The 21,500-nt window shown below is 38.0% G+C and overlaps 1 pseudogene; it reads left to right on the top strand.

The window, feature by feature from the left end:
• Positions 1–19,867: 19,867 nt before the first annotated feature.
• LOC112836096 (coiled-coil domain-containing protein 6 pseudogene) lies at positions 19,868–20,520 on the top strand (annotated as a pseudogene).
• The last annotated feature ends 980 nt before the right edge of the window (positions 20,521–21,500 follow it).

The raw sequence follows: 21,500 nt of genomic DNA, 5'->3' as shown, positions 1-21,500 counted from the left end.
CTGTTTTGCCCAATTTAATCTTATGTAATACATGTAATACTGTGGCATGTTAAAACCACAGATTTTATTTTTGGCAAACATTTTTTTCATTGCTAATATTTTCTCGACTTGGGCCCATTTTTAAAAAGCTTATCTATTTGGTTTGCTAAGTCTTGAAATTCCTAAGGTTTGGTGTGATGCTGATACTAAAATTATAATTATCTTGTTCTTAAGAAAATTGTTATTGTCTGCCTGTTGCAATTTTGACTAGTATTTAATCTAAGTGGTTAAAAAGAAATATATTTATGTAGCTGTGTGTGCTTAGCTTTCAGGTAGCCTGTTTACATATTTCTTTGGTGTCTCCCATTATTAGCTCCCAGAATAACTTGATAAGCAGAATGCAAAAAAAAATAGATCAAATACAACTTCCAGCTATAGCCCTCTCTTCATGTTCTACCTGTGGAAGAGAAGTGTTGTTACTCTTTCGATTTATGGAGGCTACCCTACTCTTGGCCCTTGCTCGATGCTTTACTTAGCTTATTAACATCAGTTCAGACTTGAGTATTGATTTCTGAGGCAGCGCAACTCCATCCTGCATCAGAGTCCAACAGTACCAGGTCCAAATGCAAGAACAGTTTGAAATAAGCTTTAAAATGTCATTGAAATCTCTAGGGCAATATCCAGAGGTGACGGACCACTACTCCTCTATATCATTATTTGAAAAAATGATAGGACCTTCACTAAACAGTAAGTAAACTGCTTGGGGAATTATCTACAGTTGAGTGTCCTGTATAATATAAACTGCTGCAGCAAAGAGTTTAATAAAAAGTGATCCCAAACTGGAGACACGTGTTCAATACCCGAGGCTATCCTAACTCTTAATATGATCCTTGGTAGTTATTTAAATTCTTTCAGGTTACATTGGTTATTTCATTTAAAAAAGAGAGGGGAGATCAGCTATTTATAATAGCTATCATTTATTGAGTACTATGTCTAGATTTCTCTACATTATTTATATCTGTGATATCATTTAATCATTTAATAATTGTGTGACAGATGTATTAGTATTATCCCATTTTACATTTGAAGAAACTGAATCTTAGAGAAGCTAAAATTCCCATAGGCATATGCCTACTAAATGGTGGAGGCAGAATGCAAATTTAGGTCCGTCTATCTTCAAAGTTTGTGCTATAAGGATAGGCTCTAGTTCATGTTAACATTCTATGATTATTGGTTCTTTGGGTGGTGTGTGTTGCCTTTGGGGAGCCAAGTGTTTTGGCACAAAGATGACCTAGAATCTTTTTTTTTTTTAAGATTATATTTATGTATTTGACAGAGAGAGCGAGAGAGGGAACACAAGCAGGGGGAGTGGGAGAGGGAGAAACATGCTTCCCACTGAGCAGGGAGTCCGATGCGGAGCTCGATCCCAGAACCCTGGGATCACTACCTGAGCTGAAGGCAGATGGTCAACCAACTGAGCCACCCAGGCACCCAAGATGACCTAGAATCTTTTGCAGTACTTATACACTTTAAAACAAAAGAAATATAGGGCGCTTGGGTGGCTCAGTTGGTTAAGCAACTGCCTTCGGCTCAGGTCATGATCCTGGAGTCCCGGGATCGAGTCCTGCATCGAGTTCCGCATTGGGTCCCTCCTGCTCGGCAGGGAGTCTGCTTCTCCCTCTGACCCTCCCCCCTCTCATGTGCTCTCTCTCTCTCTCTCTCAGATAAATAAATAAAACCTTTTAAAAAAAGAAATATATATTATATATTACATATAAATATATAATGCTTGTAAAATAGGTTATAAGCTAGAGGTATTTTAATCTATACCCTTTCTTTTAGATTGGAAGCTTATTGTAGTCATATTTCCAGAATAAATATAGAACAGAACTTAGTATATTACAGTGCCTGAATATAACTTGGGGCTAATTGAAAAAGGCAAGGAAATCATCCCTGATTAAATTTTCAAATGGCTGTCTGGAGAACCATTATAATTTATGAGGATTTGTTGCTCAGAGAGTAAATAATACCAGTGACAGCATTTCCTCAGAGAACAGAAGATCAAATCTGTTGCAAAGTAAGTGCCAATACTTCCTCTCAAAAACACAGTGGAAGAGACAGAGGTAATAATAAATGATGTTCCGTTTACTGAAATGCTTATGACCCTCCTTGTTGCTTAAGAGCAGAGGGACAGCATTTAACTCTCAGTGTGCTTGAACTACATATTCCTGCTGCATCCAACAGCCTCAAATTCTCAGGGCATAACTGAATGAGATAACTTGTCTAGGCAAGTGAACCCCATAAAGTCACACCTGGTATTTCTGGCATATAGAGAAATGTTTAGTAATTTCATGTAAAAATATTTTTTTATCCCATAATAATAACGATGATAAAAATCTCCATGGTATGCATTGAAGCAGTTCTGTGTCCGTGTCATTTACAGAAATGACAGGCACTCTGCAATTAGCACTTGTGAGTTTCTGATAATGCAAATTGCATGATGAAATTTAGAATTTGTGGTCTCATATTTCAGAGCTAACCCCAAAAATCCAAGGTGCAGATTCTAGCAGATTTAATTCCACATTTAGCTCTCCTGCAGCATATAAATTCAAAGCTAGGCAACTTGTCATTCAAATGAGTTATTAAAAATTGAGACCCTGGATCTCACCACTTTAGAATCTGGTGGTGTCAGCACATATTAAGAACAATTTATGAAACGTGGAGACCTATTGGTCAAATGTTAGCCATATATACTGAGGTTGCCATTTTAATTAATATATGTCCCTTTTTAAATAGGTATTTATTATATGAAATAAATTATTGTTCTGTTTGACCAGCAATATCTAGCCATTATTGATATCTTATTACATTGCTTTAATAATCATTTGGCATTTAGCATTTTGTAGCTAACAATGAAATGTAATGATTCATAGCTCCTGAATGGATGATAAAATCCTAGAGGGAAGTCATTATGTTCTATATTCATTTTATTAATTGATTAATTATTCTGACACAAAGTTAGAATGTAGTAGGATTAGTAACACCAAAAGATTGATGAGCCAAAGTTTACACTTAATAGGTGTATTTTTTTTTTGGTGATTTGACATAAAATGAAATGATATATGTGAAACATAGAATACAGTGTCTATAATAAAATAGATGATATAATATATATGGTTTCCTTTTATTTCTGCCTTTCATTTTATTAGTTCTCATAAAAACCTGCATATGGAGACATGCACACACAATTTTCTCTCTCGGCAAGATGTTTGTTTCCATGCAGGTAAGATACACCAAGATAGTGTCATTGGTACTAATACAATAAGCCCGTGTCTACTAAATTCTATCTATAATAGCCAACTCCGAAACCCATATAAACAGGTTAAGAAAGTAAGAACAAGAATAATCTTCCTGCATGGTGTTGGGAAAAGAGGATCACAATCAATTCCTTCCTTGGGGGATAATGTAACAGGTCCAGCTTCGGCGGGTGGGGGGGAGCATGCTGGCTTCTAATTTTGCATTTTACAATGATTTGTCCAAATTTTGTTTGGTTGATTGAACTGAATTGTCTTGTTTTTGAAAAACAGCAACAGCTTAAAAGGAAGCTCTCTGCAGGAGAAAAAAAAAATATGCTTCAGGGAAGAAGGGCAGAAAAAGGAGAGAAGGCATTATTAACATGGCTAGTTATATGATTATTCTCTTTACAGTTTGTTTCTTTAGAGCCCAGTGGCAGCTTTTCGAACTCACTTTGTGGGCCACAACACTTTATAGATTACCAAGTCATCAAAGCAGTCTCCATTACACAAAACTAGGATACACCTGCTACAAGGAAACAAGATAATAAACAGACGCAGACACAGAGGTCAGCAATACTTGAGAATTAATTCTGCTTCGTCGTATGCCATGTGCGCAATAATTCAGAGTAAATGATAATATATTACACCCCGAGTCCTTAGAAAATAAAAGCCTAGTTGGTGCTTGACTTACACGAGCAAAACAAGCTTACAGTGCATGGGTCTGTGTTGTTTGGCAAGTGGTCAATAAAACTGTACCTTATGACTTTCTCTCCTAAAGGTTCTAATCAAAACAATTTATTTCAGGCGTGTAAACCCTGCTTCTCAGACTGTAGCTATTGTCAGCATATGCAGAGGCTTCAGCAGCAGCTGATGCGATTTTTGAATTGAGAGTCTCAGAGCTCCCCCATCTGTCTCAGGAATGGTTGGATTTTGAACTCCATCAATACGGCATGTCAACTCTAGTGCGAGGATTTTCCCCCAACCTTTATACTAGCAATTGCCCTGCACCCAAAGCTTGCCCAGGGTAAAAGCAATATCTGAAGATATTATGCAAAGTAGCTGGAGCTGATAGAGCTTGGAGAACATTAGCTATCAGGACACTAATTGCTGGAGGCCGAGAATTCAGACATTAGAGCCCATTTGAAATCTTAAAACATCAGCCACGAAAAGAGAATATCTTTTCAGGCTAGATGTTAACTTGCTTGCCTCTCTGAGCACCGGGCGGTGGGTAAAGATGAGAAAGAGTTCTGTAAACAAAGCTACCGTTTATTTTTGTCTGAGAGTAATCTGGTTGCTCCGGTTGGTTCTCTGAATGTATTTCTCTCTCATCAGCAGTGGGAGAGAAGAATTGAATGTGATGTGTTTGTCTTAGTAAAAGGTATAACTAGATCCTGGAGGGAGACAAAGGGTTTTGTTTTGTTTCTGCTCCAGTTCTCTACTGAGAAATAAAACCGAGAGGATTCAATTCTTTTCCTGGCAATGGACCCGCGGCGGCCATGACTCAATGCTCAGAGTCACGGTGAGCTGATTGTTGTGTATCACTGCCCCTTAGTGGTTGGCCAACAGCAAACCTTTTAACACCTACTGAACGTCGCTGGTTTAGAGGTAATTAGAGCATGCAGGCCTTCCTCTCTGTTTCTTAGCTCAGGCAACAGAGACTTCATGGGCCTGCCCACTGCTTTCTAAGGGGTTGTTGTACTTCTCCTGGTCAGTGGAATTGCAGAGGAAAGGGCAAGTACTCTGGGGTCAAACGGATCTGGAATTATATTTCCCTGCTGTAAGAGCTTAGGCAAGTTGCTTAACCACTTTCTCCCTCCAACATGGAATTAGCTACTACTGACCTAAACCAATGTTGGGGGATTAACTGAGATAATGCAAGAGAACAACTAGAAAAGTAGCTGACATAGGGCTTGGCCTCTGTGATGATAAAATGTAAAAAGCATGTGACCCAGTATTTTGTGAGACCAAGACAACGTAAGCATGTCATGGAAATATAACTGTGGATCCTATGGAATTACAAGTAGAGCCTGCCTTGAGAGTCACCCCAAGAAAACAAGGACACAGTGGTTCCTGTTTCCAGTCCAAATCGTACATCAATTTAGTTGTTGTGGTTTGTGCTTAGATTATGGTGAGTTGAAGTAGGATTTTATTCAGTTCCCTACATATTTATCAGTAGCCTTCTGCTCTGTACAGTCAATGTGCAAAGGAGAAAAGGGAGTATCAGTGGCTTCAAGGGGCAACTTCTAAACAGTGGAAGAGAAAGAGATATAAACTTACCTACATAAAAATTAGACTTTGCTAAACTAAGCATGTATATGGGGCACCTGGGTGGCTCAGTTGGTTAAGCGTCTGCCTTCAGCTCTGGTCATGACCACAGGGTCCTGGGATCAAGCCCCGCATCGGGCTCCCGGTTCACTGGGCAGTCTGCTTCTCCCTCTCCCTCTGCTCCTCCCCCTACCCATGCTCGCTCTCTCTATGGAGTATTAAAATCTTAAAAAAGAAATAAATAAACATGTAAGTGCTATGGGATTGTAGGGGGAAAAGTCATTGAACACTGAACTTTCACATACTGAACAACAAAATGCTGAACTTTTACATACTATATATTATAACAAGGAATCATGAGGGAACATGTTTTACATCCTAGGAAATTTTCTCTATTTTGGTTGGAGAAGGCAATATTTAAAATGGATTTACTCAATAGCCTCTTTCATATTAGAGCCAAATATCTTGTAGTCATTTGCAAGGTTATCCATTATTATTTTATAATGTTCATTTACCCCTTCTTTAAAATGTTGGTGAAATAAAAACAGCAGTAAAAGCTAACTCTTATGGATTCTTTTCAAAAACCAAATCTCCCATTGGCCTGTCATTTGATTTTCCCATTGCTAATGATAGCTGTATGTGAATATTGTTCTCCTCTCCTAAATAATTATATACTGCCCAGGCAAAACTGGTCACCGGAGACACCTTGAACAACTAACTGGAATCATTCTGCACGTAAAGTAAAACCTTTGGCTATCTTATGAAGATGTAAAATTTATAAAGTAACATTGAGAGATGAAGGACAACTGCCAAAGAACCATAGGATGATATGTCTGCTAAACCTACAAAGGCACCCAAATCTCTATTTCTGTTAATATCGTTAGTACTACTCAGGTCCAAACATCATCATTTCTCCCTTGGACTACCTCATTGGCTGTAATCGTTATAAGCCAGCCAACTGAACTTCCAGTTTAAAACTCTCTTTTGATTACTGACATCATTAAAAATACAATACATGTTCATGTCTCATAAGGTCTTTATAACATCTTTATAACAGCTGCACACTCATTGTGTCCCATGCTTCTCTGCTGTTACTCTGCTACACATTTTCTTGTTCTTCTAACAATTCACCGCTTTTCTACCACAGGGCCTTTGCTCTCTCTTACTTTTTCTGGAACACTGATCTCCTGTGATGATCAGCCTCCGTGATGATAAAATGTAGAACGTATGTGACCCACTATTTTGTAAGACCAAGACAATGTAAGCATTACATTACGTTACATTACATTACGTTACGTTACGTTACGTTACATTACGTTACATATACACTTCATCGAGGTTTTTATTTAAAGACCAGTGTAGACTGGTCCTGTCCATACCTTCTCAGGGGGCTCCCTTTCCCCACTCTCATCGTTCTCTATGCTCCATCACATCTTGCCATTTTATTTCCTTCTCAGCACGTGTTGCAGTAATAAATTACCATATTTCTTACGTATTTACTTTGTATAGTCTGCTACATCAGTGAGAGCAGTCTGTTTTATTTCCTTTTGCATCCCCAGTGCTGCCACACAGTGCAGGCGGCTGTGTTCGTTAAACACTTACTGAACGAATGAATGCACAAACAAATGAATGAGTGACTCACTAAAGCCCAAGTCAGATGAGAAGAAAATTGAAGTAGAAAGCCACTGAGATGCTGAAGCCAACAGAGAGAATAAGGGGAGGGGAGATAACTGACTAAGGAAAGCATGTGGGTCACATATATCAACAATGTAAGGTAGGAAAAATGGAGACATAGCTAGTGTCCGCATGGCCATATTTACAGTCCAGTGTCAGTTAAATTCAGTATGCCAGTGGATGAGTAGGAATGCTTGGGATTTATCCTGCTCCCTTTAACTGCATAGGCTCTGGGGAAACAGCCAGAGGAAGTGTGAGAAGTCTGCAGAAGCAGCCCATACGTGTACTCCTAAGTGGCTGGGGAAGAGGCGAGGCATGATCTTGTAGCATAGCAGGGGCATCTGGAACTTCAGTACAAAACTGCAGTATTTCCCCACAGGTCCTACAGCAGAGTTCTGGCAGGTGTAAGAGCAGGAATTATAAGAAACCCTGCCATTAGGATATATGGTTCTAATTTTAACAAGCTGTGTTTTGTTATCAGGACTCTGCTCCTTAACAGAGAAAGGAGAGAGGTTAGGCAATGAGGTGAAACTCAAAGTCCTAAGAAGAGGAAAAAAAAAAAAAAAAGACACTGTGCATCTTGCTACTATAATTCGGTCGGGAGGGTAAATCCGAAGCCAGTAAAATCAGAATGAAGAAACAAAGACAGAGTTGGATTGTTGCTTTATGTATTTTCTCTAAAGCACAACACCTAGAATCACAGGGTTCAGGTGGAAAGGTAGCAAATTCTTGCAATCTAGTCCAATTTGTTCTTTTTTTATTATTCCTGTGGCAAATGATATTTTCTACAAATGACTAAAAGAATAACATATTAATAGTGACAAACTTTTGTACAGACACTCTCTTATTTGGCTGAGAAACCTATAGGAAGAGCTACTAGCTGGGAAAATGGGTCTGTATGGCCCAGAATGCTAATATAAATGCTGATCTACTGAATCTGTGAGAACCATGCAGAATGAATGGTAACACGGGGTACTGGAGGTTTTATGCAGGAAAAAAAAATGACTGTGATTAGAGATAAGTTCATGGGGAATAAAAGAATGTGGAGGCAGAATTACAGACTTAGTACAGGAAAACAGATTAAGGTTGAGAAAAACTAAGATAAAAAGAGATTTGGCAAGAGGCTGAAATGCTTTAAATCCATGCAAATAACTGACAAGGGGGAAAGTGAATATGTTGGAAGGATAAAACAATGTGTTTTAGAGCAGGACAAGGATCAGACACAGGGACAAAACATTAAGAAACTGCCCATATCCTGATTTTTAAGTTATCTAAGAGTGAAATTAACTTAAACATGTTCTCTATAATGTACAATAAAAACAATAACCAGCAAATAATATTAATAGAGCAAGCAAAGAAAATCAGAGTGACCTTGGTTAGCAATATTATACAAAAGAATGGAAGGATTTCTGTTTAAAGAAAGGAATTCATTATAAATCTTGAGTGGAGCATGTAGGAGGAAATTTTTATTTTATGCACTTTAAAATTTGCATAAGACAAGTATTGATTTTGCCATGTATTTTTAGAAGGTGGCACTATGGACCACGATCAAATCCTTATGGGACACACTACAGGGAAACAGAGTGACAAAACCTCAATGCTGAGAAGCCCAATGCCATCTCCAGCACCTCTACTCCTGAAACACCATAAACTCCATATCTTGCCTCCCAAGGGATTCAACAAGGAAGTTACTAATCTGGAGTTTCTATGGATGTGCTTTGGATATGGGGAGGTTGAAGATTTATGAATAACTTAAAACCATAAACACACTGAAGAAGAGCAGTGTCTATTGCTCTCATTTTTTTTTAAAGAAGTCCTCAGCTCAAAAGTTTCAGAAGCACTGAATGGTTATGAAATTATGGTATAAAAGCTTAATCTAATGTTTTTAAATCAGTACATTTATAGATTATATACATAGCATAACATAAAGAGATCACTTATATACATGTGTGTATAATGTGCATATATATAGTTATATATAATCTATATGTTATATCTGTAAGCATTAGTTTGTTTTTATATAATCATTTGATCACCATTCATATATATAATAACTTATGGAACTAAAAATAATTTGTGCATTCTTTTGGTAACTATATACATGATGCAATAAAGGGTCATCAATAAAGTTACTCAATAGATAGATAACTATTTCCAAAAGCATATTGAAATACCTGTGTTTTCTTTCCTCTCTCAAGGATCCCTAAATATAGATGTTGGCTGTGCCTAATACAACCAGCTTAACTATTTTGCTCAAATTACAATTCAGTTCATGTCTTCATTAACATTAACATAGTTCTATCATTCATTCAATCATCATTTGAAGATTTTAAGATTAAATTATTAAATATTTTATGTGCATTTTATGTTCCTACTTGGCTAGATGTTCTTCTTCTTGGGATGGCCAGAAATATTTTCATCTGGAAAAAGCTTGCCTCTCTAAGGGCATAAGCCCAGGCGGAAAAATGAAGGTCTTGCTTCAGCTGTCTGTAAAACCATATAGCTAACTAAACTAAACTGCTATTGTGTTGCTATGGCAAGATAATTAATCATGGAACAAGGCTAAAAACCTAAAATAGAGAAGTTTCAGCTCTTAGTGAAGTCAAAATTGGTGCAGTGGTTATAACAGCAATAAAAAATTTGAAGCAGTGGTATCCACTCTTTCTTTTATCAATTATGTAAAAGATGGGTAGTAAATTTAAACAACTACAACATAAATACATTAGTTCAGAAAAAAGTACCTCAGGATTCTGAAATCCGGAACAAATATTTTAAGATTGTATCCTTGCCTGTTTCATTTACAGAATAAATATCTTCATGTCCTCCACCTTGCAGAGAAAACTTAGAATTTTATGAGGGGTCTACTGTATGTAAGCTGAAAAGATTCAGTTAATATTCTGTTGCCAAATATGAATTTGGACAGACCTCTGAAGACTCTATAGGTAAACACTTTCCCTATAAAGCATCTCTGGGTTTTAAAACTCTAAATTTTTTCTTAGGTACACGTCTCAATACAATGGTTTTCAGACAATGCACAAGTGTATTTGCTTCCCCCCAAATGTATTTCCTCTAAAACTGCATTTTTATCAAAATCATAGGAGAGAAAACTCTTGACTTACATCTTAGACATAATTGGTAGAAGGTTATACTTACATATAGAAATTTCGAAAAACCTGCGGATTCCCAACAGTTGGAAGGTGTGTTTTGCAGGTTGTATGCATTCTATCAAAATACACCAGATAAGACTTTCTCTGCCATATTGTTCTCACCTGAGCATGATTTCACTGTGATTTTATATTTAGTCTTTATTTTGTCTATTACAGCACAGTAAATGCCAACACAGTGGAGAAAATATTTAAGGGCTGTAGAAAAGTAAGCAAAGCAGATAGGAAGTGTAATTGTTAGGGAGAATACGGTCCTGCATATAAAATGACTACTGGTTAAAACCGTATTAATATTTTAGAGACCAAGTAAGAATGTCTTAAAACAATTTCAATTTTTACCTGATAGTTTGATACTTCTTTTTCAGCACTGTAAAAACTATATTTACCTTATTGGATATTGTTGAGCCCTTTAGGTATACATGTAGCACTTTATAATGTTTCTCATTTAACTAATAAAAACTTGGGTCCCTGTTAGGATTTTAGGGCAGAAAAAACTTTCAGTAAAGAATTATGTGGGTAATGACTGATTTTGGTCCTTCAAACACTGAATTGTCAAATAGCCTCATGGATGCTTTTCTTTGGACTCTAGCATCAATTTTTCTTAAGGCAGATTTTAATCTCTTCCAGACTGCTCTTGTTTCTCCATGACCTAAAACAATACGTCTTAGCAAGACAATGATGACTTTCTCTCATTCTATAGCTGCGTGTAGTGCTATATAGTAAAGGGAGACTGGACTGTGTAGGGAGGAAGATCTCTGAGAATGGAAGCTAGTTTAACACCACAGCCTCCTCTAATATTGACCTAGAGCCCATGATAATGGCTTATTTGACCTATGAGCTTTGTAAATTTGGGTAATTAATTTTGTAAATTTCTCATTCATAGAGAAATTATGTCATATGGAAAGCAAGAGTAGGTATCCTTGACCAAGCTCAGGTAAAATCTAAGAATTAGACACATGAACTGTTGATAAGAGGTGAACAATTTCACCTAAAATTACTTTAAAAAATATGATAGAATAAGTGGTAGAATTGATTAATAGTAAAATTACTAATTAATTAATAATAAAATTAATAGTAAAATGGTAACAGTAAATTTACCAAAATTCATATGCCAGATTTGAAAAGAAGCCTTTATTTTAGGTGGTAAGCAAATACAGAAATATATTTAATGTTATTGGTATTCCCTGTTGTAAGGAAATTTTTAGCGATGTCTACTTTTCAAAGTATAGGTCTTTGGCATGCATAGTGACATAAGGAGGAAAGAATATTCTATTTCTTGATTATGCAAAAAAATGACATTATCTTCTTAAATTCTTTTCAATAGTGGGTCAAAATCAAGCTAAGAAAGGAAAAAATGGTTAAAATCTGAACAAAATTTAAAAAAAATTAAGACATCATTATGTAATATGGATAATAATGACTCTTATGCTAGAACTCCCGTCTCATGTTATTCTGTACAACTGACCTTCTTTCCCTTCCCTCCGACCTCCCTTCCTTCCATCTCAGCCCTCCACCCACCTCTCTTCCTCTCTCTCTCTCAACGGTAGTTCTGTAGCCTGCAAACAGAGATCCTTGTCCCGAGCACTGGAAGTAAATTTCTATCTCTTCCTCTGCAGCATTATGGCTATAGAAACAAGACTCTTTTTAAAATGTAAATATTCAAATAAAATTTGCTTCAGTACTTAAATTGCCATTACTTTTGGTAAATGAGCTTTAATAAATGTTTTAAAGATCTTCATGAGGAGCATTTTCATCCAAGTAAGGAGAGAATAAGCTTTATTATCCATTCTGTTTGGCTGTCAATTTCTAAAAAAAAAAAAATCCTACTTGAAAAGTTTTAAGGGTACTCAATAAATGATTTAGTATAGTTACACTAAATGGGTTAGCACATCTTACAGCACTCAAAGAGGTTTATTAGTCAGGCATATTAATTTCATATTTTCCACATTTATAATTTTCCTTTGTTTTCCTCAAGTTCTTAGACTTAGATCAGTGGTTCTCAGAATTATTCAGTTGGTCTAGCAGCTAGAAGTCACAGTGCAATTTGTGGAACACCATTGAAATACTGAGATACTGAGTATATCTTTAAATTATACATACACAATTTTGTGGCATACCCGATATCCATTTTATATGCATATAAAATCAATAAGACACAACAAGAGTCAATGTTCTAAGCCTAATGTACTCAAAAGAAAAACATATATTCTTTTAAATGTCTTCATTAGGTATTTTTTTTCTACAAATTGGAAAAAGACTCATTATTCAATTACAGCTGCAGAACACCTTGATCCTGCTAATGGAACATGCTCTGTATGATAATTATTTAAAAACCATCTTTCTACATTAACAGACTTTAAAAGAAGACCAGGAAGTAAAGAGCATTACATAACTCTAATCAACACAAAAATTAGCTGGATATTTAAATGTATAAAATTCATGACACATTGCACAATTTATGATCTAAACAGGATGTTTTAAGCAAATAGAGTAATTCCCTTAAAACTACTCTGTAATATTAATAAAGTCTGCATATTTAGACATTCTTTGGGCAATAACTTACACAAAAAATGATACAATAAACAGTAGTCGAATAATTTTGTTTTCTTTTTGTAAAAAGATAAAACAAAAATCTAACAAATATGCATGGATTCATGAAATAACTGAAATGCATTTTTATAGAAAGACCTCTGTGGGAGCACCTGGGTGGCTCAGTCGGTTAAGCACTCGCCTTCAACTCAGGTCATGATCCAGGAGTCCCAGGATGGGGCCTTGCATCGGGCTCCTCACTCAGCGGGGAGTCTGCTTCTTCCTCTGACCCTCCCCCTCTTGTGCTTGCTCTCTCTTAAATAAATAAATAAATAAATAAATAAATAAATAAACAAAATCTTACTCTTTATTACATAATATTCTTTACTACTAAGAACTGGTTGATTCAAAAGTAACCACTGTAACTGGAATATTAAAATGGCAGAATTACAATTATTTGGTCTAAAAAATAACTGAAGGTAAATAATTTGTTTGCAAATGATGAAGTTGAAACTTAAAGAGGATGTGACATATTCAAAATATGTGTGGAAAGAAATCTAGGTCCCAGGTCTCTGCCTCCCAATCAATGCTTCTTCTAATTTCCCAGATTGTAAACAAATAGGAGTTACATATTAGACTTTTATATTGAATAATGCCTTTTCTTCTGTTCTTGGCATGTAAAGACCAGCAATGGAAAATTTTTCTACAACTCTTTTGTTCAGAAAATTAGGACTAGAATTTTTTTTTTAAGATTTTATTTATTTATTTATTTATTTATTTAACAGAGAGAGAGAGAGAGAGAGAGAGAGAGCACGCACAAGCAGGGGGATCAGCAGAGGGAGAGAGGGGAACAGACTCTGCTGAGCAGGGAGTCTGATGTGGGGCTCGATCCTAGGATCCTGGGATCATGACCTAAGCTGAAGGCAGATGCTTAACCAACTGAGCCACCCAGGTGCCCATAGGACTAGAATTTAAAGCAGTCATTTATTCACTTGTAGAGAGTTATACACATATGAAATCTATAATGCGGGAATAGACATATCTCCAAAGAATATTAACAAATGGCCACTAAGGAAATGAAAAGATGTTTATCATAATTAATCAACATAGAAATGCAAGCCAAAACCACAGTAAGGTACCACCGTGCCCCTATTAGGATGGTTTCTATCAAAAGAAAATAAAGCAAACTAAAACATAAAACCCTAAAACAGAAAATAAAAAGTTTCATTGAGGATGTGGAGAAATTATATCCCTTATACACTATTGGTGGGAATGCAAAATGGTATGGCTGCTGTGGGAAACAATATGATGGTTTCTCAAAAGATTAAATAGAGAACTACCATATAATCCAGCAATTTCACTTCCAGGTATGTACCCAAAACAATTGAAAGCAAGGTCTCAAAGAGACACTTGTATATCCGTATTTATAGCAGCATGCATTATTCACAATAACTAAAATATGGAAACAACCCATCAGCAAGTGAATAGATAAGTAAAATATGGCATATATAAACAATGGAATGTTATTCTGCCTTAAAAAGGAAGGGAACTCTGACACATGCTACAAGACGGATGAAATGTGAAGCATTATGCTAAGTGAAATAAGCCAGTCACAAAAAAAGACAAATACTGTATAATTCCCCCTATATGAGTATTTAGTGTAGTAAAAATCATGGAGACAAAAATGGAATGGTGGTCACCAGGAGCTAAGGGGAGGGAACAATGAAGAGTTATTGCTTAATGGATGTAGGGTTTCAGTTTTACAAGATGGAAGAGTTACAGGGATAGATGGTGATGATGGTGGCATAACATTATGAATGTACTTAATACCACCAAATTGTACACTTAAAATGATCAAGATGGTAAATTTTATGTTATGTTTATTTTACCATAATAAAAAATCTGGGGAAAATGCTATGATGCATACTAAAAAGCAAGAAATCAAATAAAACATGGTCTCTGCCCACAAAGAACCTATATCTTATTAGTGGGAAAAATTCAAGTACAGTAATAATTAGAATACACCAGTCTAGGATGTGGGATTGCAGTCTGGTGACTTTTCATTCTGTCACACTGTCACCTAAATGTAAGGAATGGATGGTGATTGAGACCTCTGACAAGTGGCCGGCTGTGTCCAGCCACAGTGGACACTGAAAGATGCATCTGTCCTTCACGTTCACAGTCTACCCAGATCCTTTGCTCAGAATGAGTGTGGATTCATATAGCAAGATAATTTTACCAGAAGAAAATACAGACTATTTCAAAATCGTCTCACAATTAACTTTAAGTTTTGTTCAATAAGAAAACATTTCCCAAGTACCTTGTCCTCAATGTCCTCTTTAGAAAAACCTGGCATTTTAAGGAATGAGAGTTGTAATATGGAAATAAACAAATACTCATGTTATTACATTTTCTTTATTCTTCCTAAATATTAACTAATGTCATATAAGAGATATTTCTACACAATGTTTTTCAAACCTAAGGGCTGATGTATTCATAGGGATTAGAGAACTTTAAGTGCAATTTAACTCAAACAACCTTAATTACAGGCAGGTGCCTGTCTATGTTAAAATTGAGATAAAATTCCATTTGAATTTTGACCTTGTCAAAAAGAGTTGCAATAAAACTAAGTATAGATTACATAAATTTACATGCAGAGTAAAAGAGAGGGCTAAGAGAATTTTTTTTTCAATATATCCATATTTGTAAGTCTAAACTATGTCACTGAAGAAAGCAATCAAAAGAGCTTAAACTTTGCAGGGTCAGGGTGAAATTGCATTAAATTCTCTACATTCATTTACATCCTACTTCACGTTTTTCAAAAGTGAGAAATACAGGCCACTCCCACAACGGGTCTTATCTGGATACTGATTGCAGAGCTTCAGTGTGATACTAGCTAGTATTCTGAGATACGAACAAGAAAAAAAAATGAAACTAAATTTGGGTTGTCTAAGTAGAAAGGGGATTTACTGATAGGACATGGAGGGGTATGACTTCAAAATAACAATATGAAGAGCTCTGCTATTTCCCCAGTGAAATAACCACAAATGGTGAAAATCATGGAAAAAAAAAAAGTCTTTAGAAATGGTCCTAAAGGCATATAATAAATGAAGAAACTGAACCAGTAAGAATAGCAAGAGTCTGTGGCAGTCGAGCACATCCCACTCCCCCGACCACCTTCCCCCACCACAGAGCTCAACATGATGGAAACACCAGTCTGGGCATGTGTTGCTAAGAAGATGGAGGCTTGGGCGCCTGGGTGGCTCAGTTGGTTAAGCGACTGCCTTCGGCTCAGGTCATGATCCTGGAGTCCCGGGATCGAGTCCCGCATCGGGCTCCCTGCTCAGCAGGGAGTCTGCTTCTCCCTCTGACCCTCTTCCCTCTCGTGCTCTCTCTCATTCTCTCTCTCTCAAATAAATAAATAAAATCTTTAAAGAAAAAAAAAAAAAGAAGAAGATGGAGGCTTTCTTCACCCCCAGTTCCCAACCAAAGGATGTGGCCAACTTGAGATCGGCAGTACACCAGCATTTCCCATGGCCCTTCACATCTGTGTAGCAGAAGCTGAACTCCAAGTGAGTGTTTCTGAGAGGTTCGGAAGATCCTAAGATGGAGGTTCTACCCCAGGCACAGCAGGCCTAGAACCTTGGAGAATCTTGGAGCTGAAGGACACCCAGAAAACTCTTAGGGTGGTGGTTGCATTCTGAAGGAGGAAAGCAGAGAATATCAGAGATTGTCACCCACTCTGAACACCCTACTGGTACAGAAGGGTGTCACTTTGAGAGAAGTGTACCACTGCTGTTCTTCCTAACTCAGAGATTTTGCTCATGCAAGAGAGATGGGGCGTAAGAACAGAGATTTCTCAAGTTCTCTCCAGAGGAACTGACCTTATTCTCAACAGAGTATGAGAAATTCAAATCTAAGGGCAGTCTCAAAAACAGGAGAGGTTTTGGTGGCAAGCAATTATTTTTTTTTTTTTGGTAAAGATTTTATTTATTTATTTGACAGAGAGAGAGAGAGAGAGAGAGATAGTGAGAGAGGGAACACAAGCAGGGGGAGTGAGAGAGGGAGAATCAGGCTTCCGGCAGAGCAGGGAGCCGGATGCGAGGCTTGATCCCGGAACTCTGGGATCATGGCCTGAGCCAAAGGCAGACCCTTCCGACTGAGCCACCCAGGCATGTCCCGGTGGTAAGCAATTAAAAGGAATTTGGCAGCTCTAACAGTGTAGCAAACTAAGCTATAGGCTAGCTAGTTCACCAGAGAAAACGAGGGTAAAAAACAGCTGAGAAGAGCCGTCTTAGAGTCTGGACAAATCTCAAAGACTGTTCTCAAAATTAACCCTCAAAAGGGGGAAGAACCCAAATGTCTATTAACTGATAAATAGAAAATATGGTATATATTCTCAAAATAGCATATTATTTTGCAATAAAAAGGAACAAAGTAACTACAATATGAATGAACTTTAAAAACATTATGCTAAGTGAAAGAAGCAAGTCACAAAATAGCATATATTATATGCTTCCATGTACATGAAATTTCCAGGATAAACAAATCTATAGAGACAGAAAGTAATTTTTGTGGATGCCTAGAGCTGGAGGTGTTAGAGTTGGGAGAAAGGGGGAGTGATTGCTATTGGATATAGGATTTCTTTTGGAGTGATGAAAACTGTTGTAAAATTGATATGGTGGTTATTGCACAATTCTGTGAATATACTAAAACCATTAAATCGTATGCTTTAAGGCAGTGAACTGCATGGTATGTGAATTATATCTCAATAAAGCGGCTATGCAAATATTATTTAAATACACATTTTGTGGTTCCCCTTATCATTGGAATGACTAGAGAAATGGGCTCTGAAAAAGATCGGGAAGAGGAGATGGCCAGGCGACTGGAACTAAGCTGAAACGAATTCATAAATTTGAGGCTCTTCATGCCTGGCTACTCTAATCTGCCCTGCCACTACCAGTTCTCCTTGGATATTATATACAAGGACTTCTGTCATTGGTACCACTATTCAAAGAGATTCTTCACTTTCCTTGTTTATATCATTAGCTCCCGTTTCAAACCACTGAGTGACTCATCTGATTGTTGAAGCTTACATGACACGCCTGCCCAAGCAGAATGGGTAAATACAAAGCCTTTTGCTCTCTTATATTAGAAGTCAGTTTTTGGTCCTTACCAGGTGAGAGTTCCTCAAGCACAGGAAAGGGATTCAGATGATGGGAGGATAAAGATGACAAATATACACTAATAAATGAATATAAGATATACTATATAAACATATGCTATATTTATGTAAATAGAAATATATGTTAAACATGATAATAACTAACACATACGCTTCTTACCATGTACAAGATAAGACACTGTCCCAAGAGCCTTAGGTATTTTAACTTACTTATTCTTTGCATCACCTATGTGTGAAATAGGTGTATGTATCATATCACCCATTGTTTTCCAGTGAGGAGACTGAGACCCAGACAGATAATGTGAAATTCCCACAGTCACTTAACTAGTGGATATTGGCTGCGATTTGAAAACAGAGTACCTCCGGAGACCATGCTGGAACCACTGCTATGTTGAACTCCCTGTGAATAACAAAGGTCTTTTGATTCAACTCTGCTCTCCCAGATGGATCATGATCCATACTTAGAAATATGTTTTTTCTGCTAGTCATACTCACTGAAAAATAGACAGATTATATAGCATTCCATTATTTTACTCCTCCAGGGGTTGTGTTTGATGCTGGGGAGGGAGTAGGAAACAAAGGGGAATGCAATATAACTCCTGCTCTTAACACGTTTACAATATAAATGCATAACTGCTAAATGAGTATACAAAATAACTAAAATGAAAGGAGGTCTTTGCTTTTCAAGAAATAGAAACATTGGGGCGCCTGGGTGGCTCAGTCGTTAAGCGTCTGCCTCCGGCTCAGGTCATGGTCCCACAGTCCTGGGATCGAGTCCCACATCGGGCTCCCCGCTCAGCAGGAAGCCTGCTTCTCCCTCTCCCACTCCTTCTGCTAGTGTTCCCTCTCTCGCTGTGTCTCTCTCTATCAGATAAATAAATTTAAAAAAATCTTACAAAAAAGAAATAGAAACATTGCCTTCCAAAATAAATGTTGCGCAGAAAAACACTATATTAAAAATAAACAGAAACCTTTGATTCGATCTTGGGTTTAAAAAATTTGAACTTACACCCACATACTCCTCTACCTGGTCCTCCAAAACAATGCCTGGGGCACTGCTGAGGGAACCCTCAGCTCCTAAAATTTCAGTTTAAAAATCCTAGATTATGATAAATTCAAAGAGAAATATAAAAGTAAAGATTTATAGGGCTATCTAGGAAGAGAGATAGCATTGAGTTAAGGGAAGTCCAAAAGCAATCTTTAAAGAGGATGACGTTTGAGATAAGCTTTGACAGATGCAGATGGGTGGTGGTGATGAATTAAAGAGACCATTATTAGGACCACAGACTCACAAGCAGTGTTCAGGGAACAGTAAATAATCTAGTTTTGTAGGAACATAGATTATATATGCAAGTGCACTAGGAAACAAATTTGGTCAGATAAATTAACTCAGTGTTATGGACCATGAGTTGCCAAGGTAAGGCTTTTATATTAAGCTGAAAAGTAACAGGAAATCATTAAGTTTGTCAGTTAGAGAATGACATGTTTTGTTTGGTTTGGTTTTAGAAGAAGGGTTCAAAAGGTTTATTAGATAGTCCATCGCGAGATAGAAAACGCTTAATGACCACAACAATCATATTTCATCAGCCAGGTTCCACTTGGCACTATGACACAATCCTGCAGGATATCCTTGGGCTCACATTTCCTAATGGACTGCCAAGAAGTGAATCCCCTCAAATCAGGACCCTAATGCAAAGGCATTCCAGATACCACTGGGGAGCAGAGTGTTTAGAAAGCCTGCTTTCTTATCAATATTCTTATCAATATTAGGAAACATGATGCGCCACATCATTTTAAAGAATGAAGTGGAGAGGCTGAAGAAGCAGCTGAGAGCCGCTCAGTTACAGCATTCTGAGAAAATGGCCCAGTATCTGGCGGAGGAGCACCACATGCGGGAGGAGAACCTGCGGCTGCAGAGGAAACTGCAGAGAGAGAGATGGAGAGGAGAGAGGCCCTGTGTCGACAGCTGTCCGAGAGCGAGTCCAGCCTGGAGATGGATGATGAAAGGTATTTTAACGAGATGTCTGCACAAGGATTAAGACCTCGCACTGTGTCCAGCCCGATCCCTTATACACCTTCTCCAAGTTCAAGCAGGCCTATATCGCCCGGTCTATCCTATGCAAGTCACACAGTTGGTTTCACGCCACCAACTTCACTGACTAGAGCCAGAATGTCTTACTACAATTCCCCGGGTCTTCAGGTGCAGCATAGGGGAGCATCCCATGGCATCACAAGGCCTTCACCGCGGAGAAGCAACAGTCCTGACAAATCCAAACGGCCCACGCCGCCTGCTTCCCCCAACACACAGACCCCGGTCCAAATCCCTCCGCCTCCACCTCCGCCGCCCATGCAGCCTGCGGACCCCTCCGCAGCCACCTCGCAGCCCGCCCCTTCACAAAACCCGGTGCACCCCTCCTCCCAGCCTTAATGCATGTGCTTAGTCTGCATCTCCTGTTGGGACTCGTACAGTGGAGTCTACTCAACGCCAAAAGCTTCCTTCCTTGGCATTTTTGGATCTGACTCATTTGCACTGAGGTTATCTAGGCTTCACTATTAATTGTGTTGTAAGTGTTTGTCGGAAACGCAGCCAGTGTTGTGGGTCTACAACACTAAACAGATGACTTTTTCCATCAGTGTTTTACTTGAATCTACATGCACGTCCATTCCCTGGCTGGAACATTTGCTATTCGATATTTGGTAATTCAGCAGCAGTGTGCAATTTTTGCTTCGCCCCAGAGCTTCATTTTCCTGGCTTTTAGCTTTGTAAAATAAAAAGGAATATCTTAAAAAAAAAAAAAAAAAAAAAAAAAAACGGGGAGGAAACTGTGGGACGATTTGAATTTCTAAACTTAGTAAGAGGGAAATAAATTTGCAGGTAGGGTCTCCTGGGTTTGGGGCAGAGCATGGGGGACAAGAGAAGCAAAGCAATCGGGACCTGACAGCAGCTTTCTCTCACCTCCTTCCTTTGCTTGCCTCTCTCCTGGAGGGTCGGCAGATGACTGCGCCATTGGCCGTGTTGAAGTAAGCCAGCAAGTTGGAATCCTTTGTGAAGATGCCGATAGCTTCTCTTCCCCTGCAGGCATGCCTGTGGCTTCAGAGATCTTCTTTATGATGACAGAGAACTAATCTTTGAGCAGGAGGGTAAAGAGTAGCACCTGCCCTTTCGGTTTCCATTCTGTCTTATCCTGCATGTTAGGCCCCTGGATTTTGAAGAACATCTGCCTTGTTTTTGCGTACAAACTCCTCCTCTGGCGTGAGGCTCTTCTTTGTCTTCAGTGTCTTGGAGGTGTGCGCACCTTCCATGGGAAGTGGGGATGGACAGTGGGCTTTGGAGCTGGGGCTGGGACCAGTGCCAAAGATGAAGCGGGCAAAATGGCTGTTGGCACAATCATGGGGGAGGGCAGGGTG

This window comes from Callorhinus ursinus, unplaced genomic scaffold, assembly GCF_003265705.2.
Source record: "Callorhinus ursinus isolate GAN/ISIS: 27379988/994484 unplaced genomic scaffold, GSC_fseal_2.0 scaffold4, whole genome shotgun sequence".
Classification (NCBI taxonomy): Eukaryota; Metazoa; Chordata; class Mammalia; order Carnivora; family Otariidae; genus Callorhinus; species Callorhinus ursinus.
Note: the sequence above shows the minus strand (reverse complement) of the source record. Positions and strands in the feature narration are given on the sequence as shown.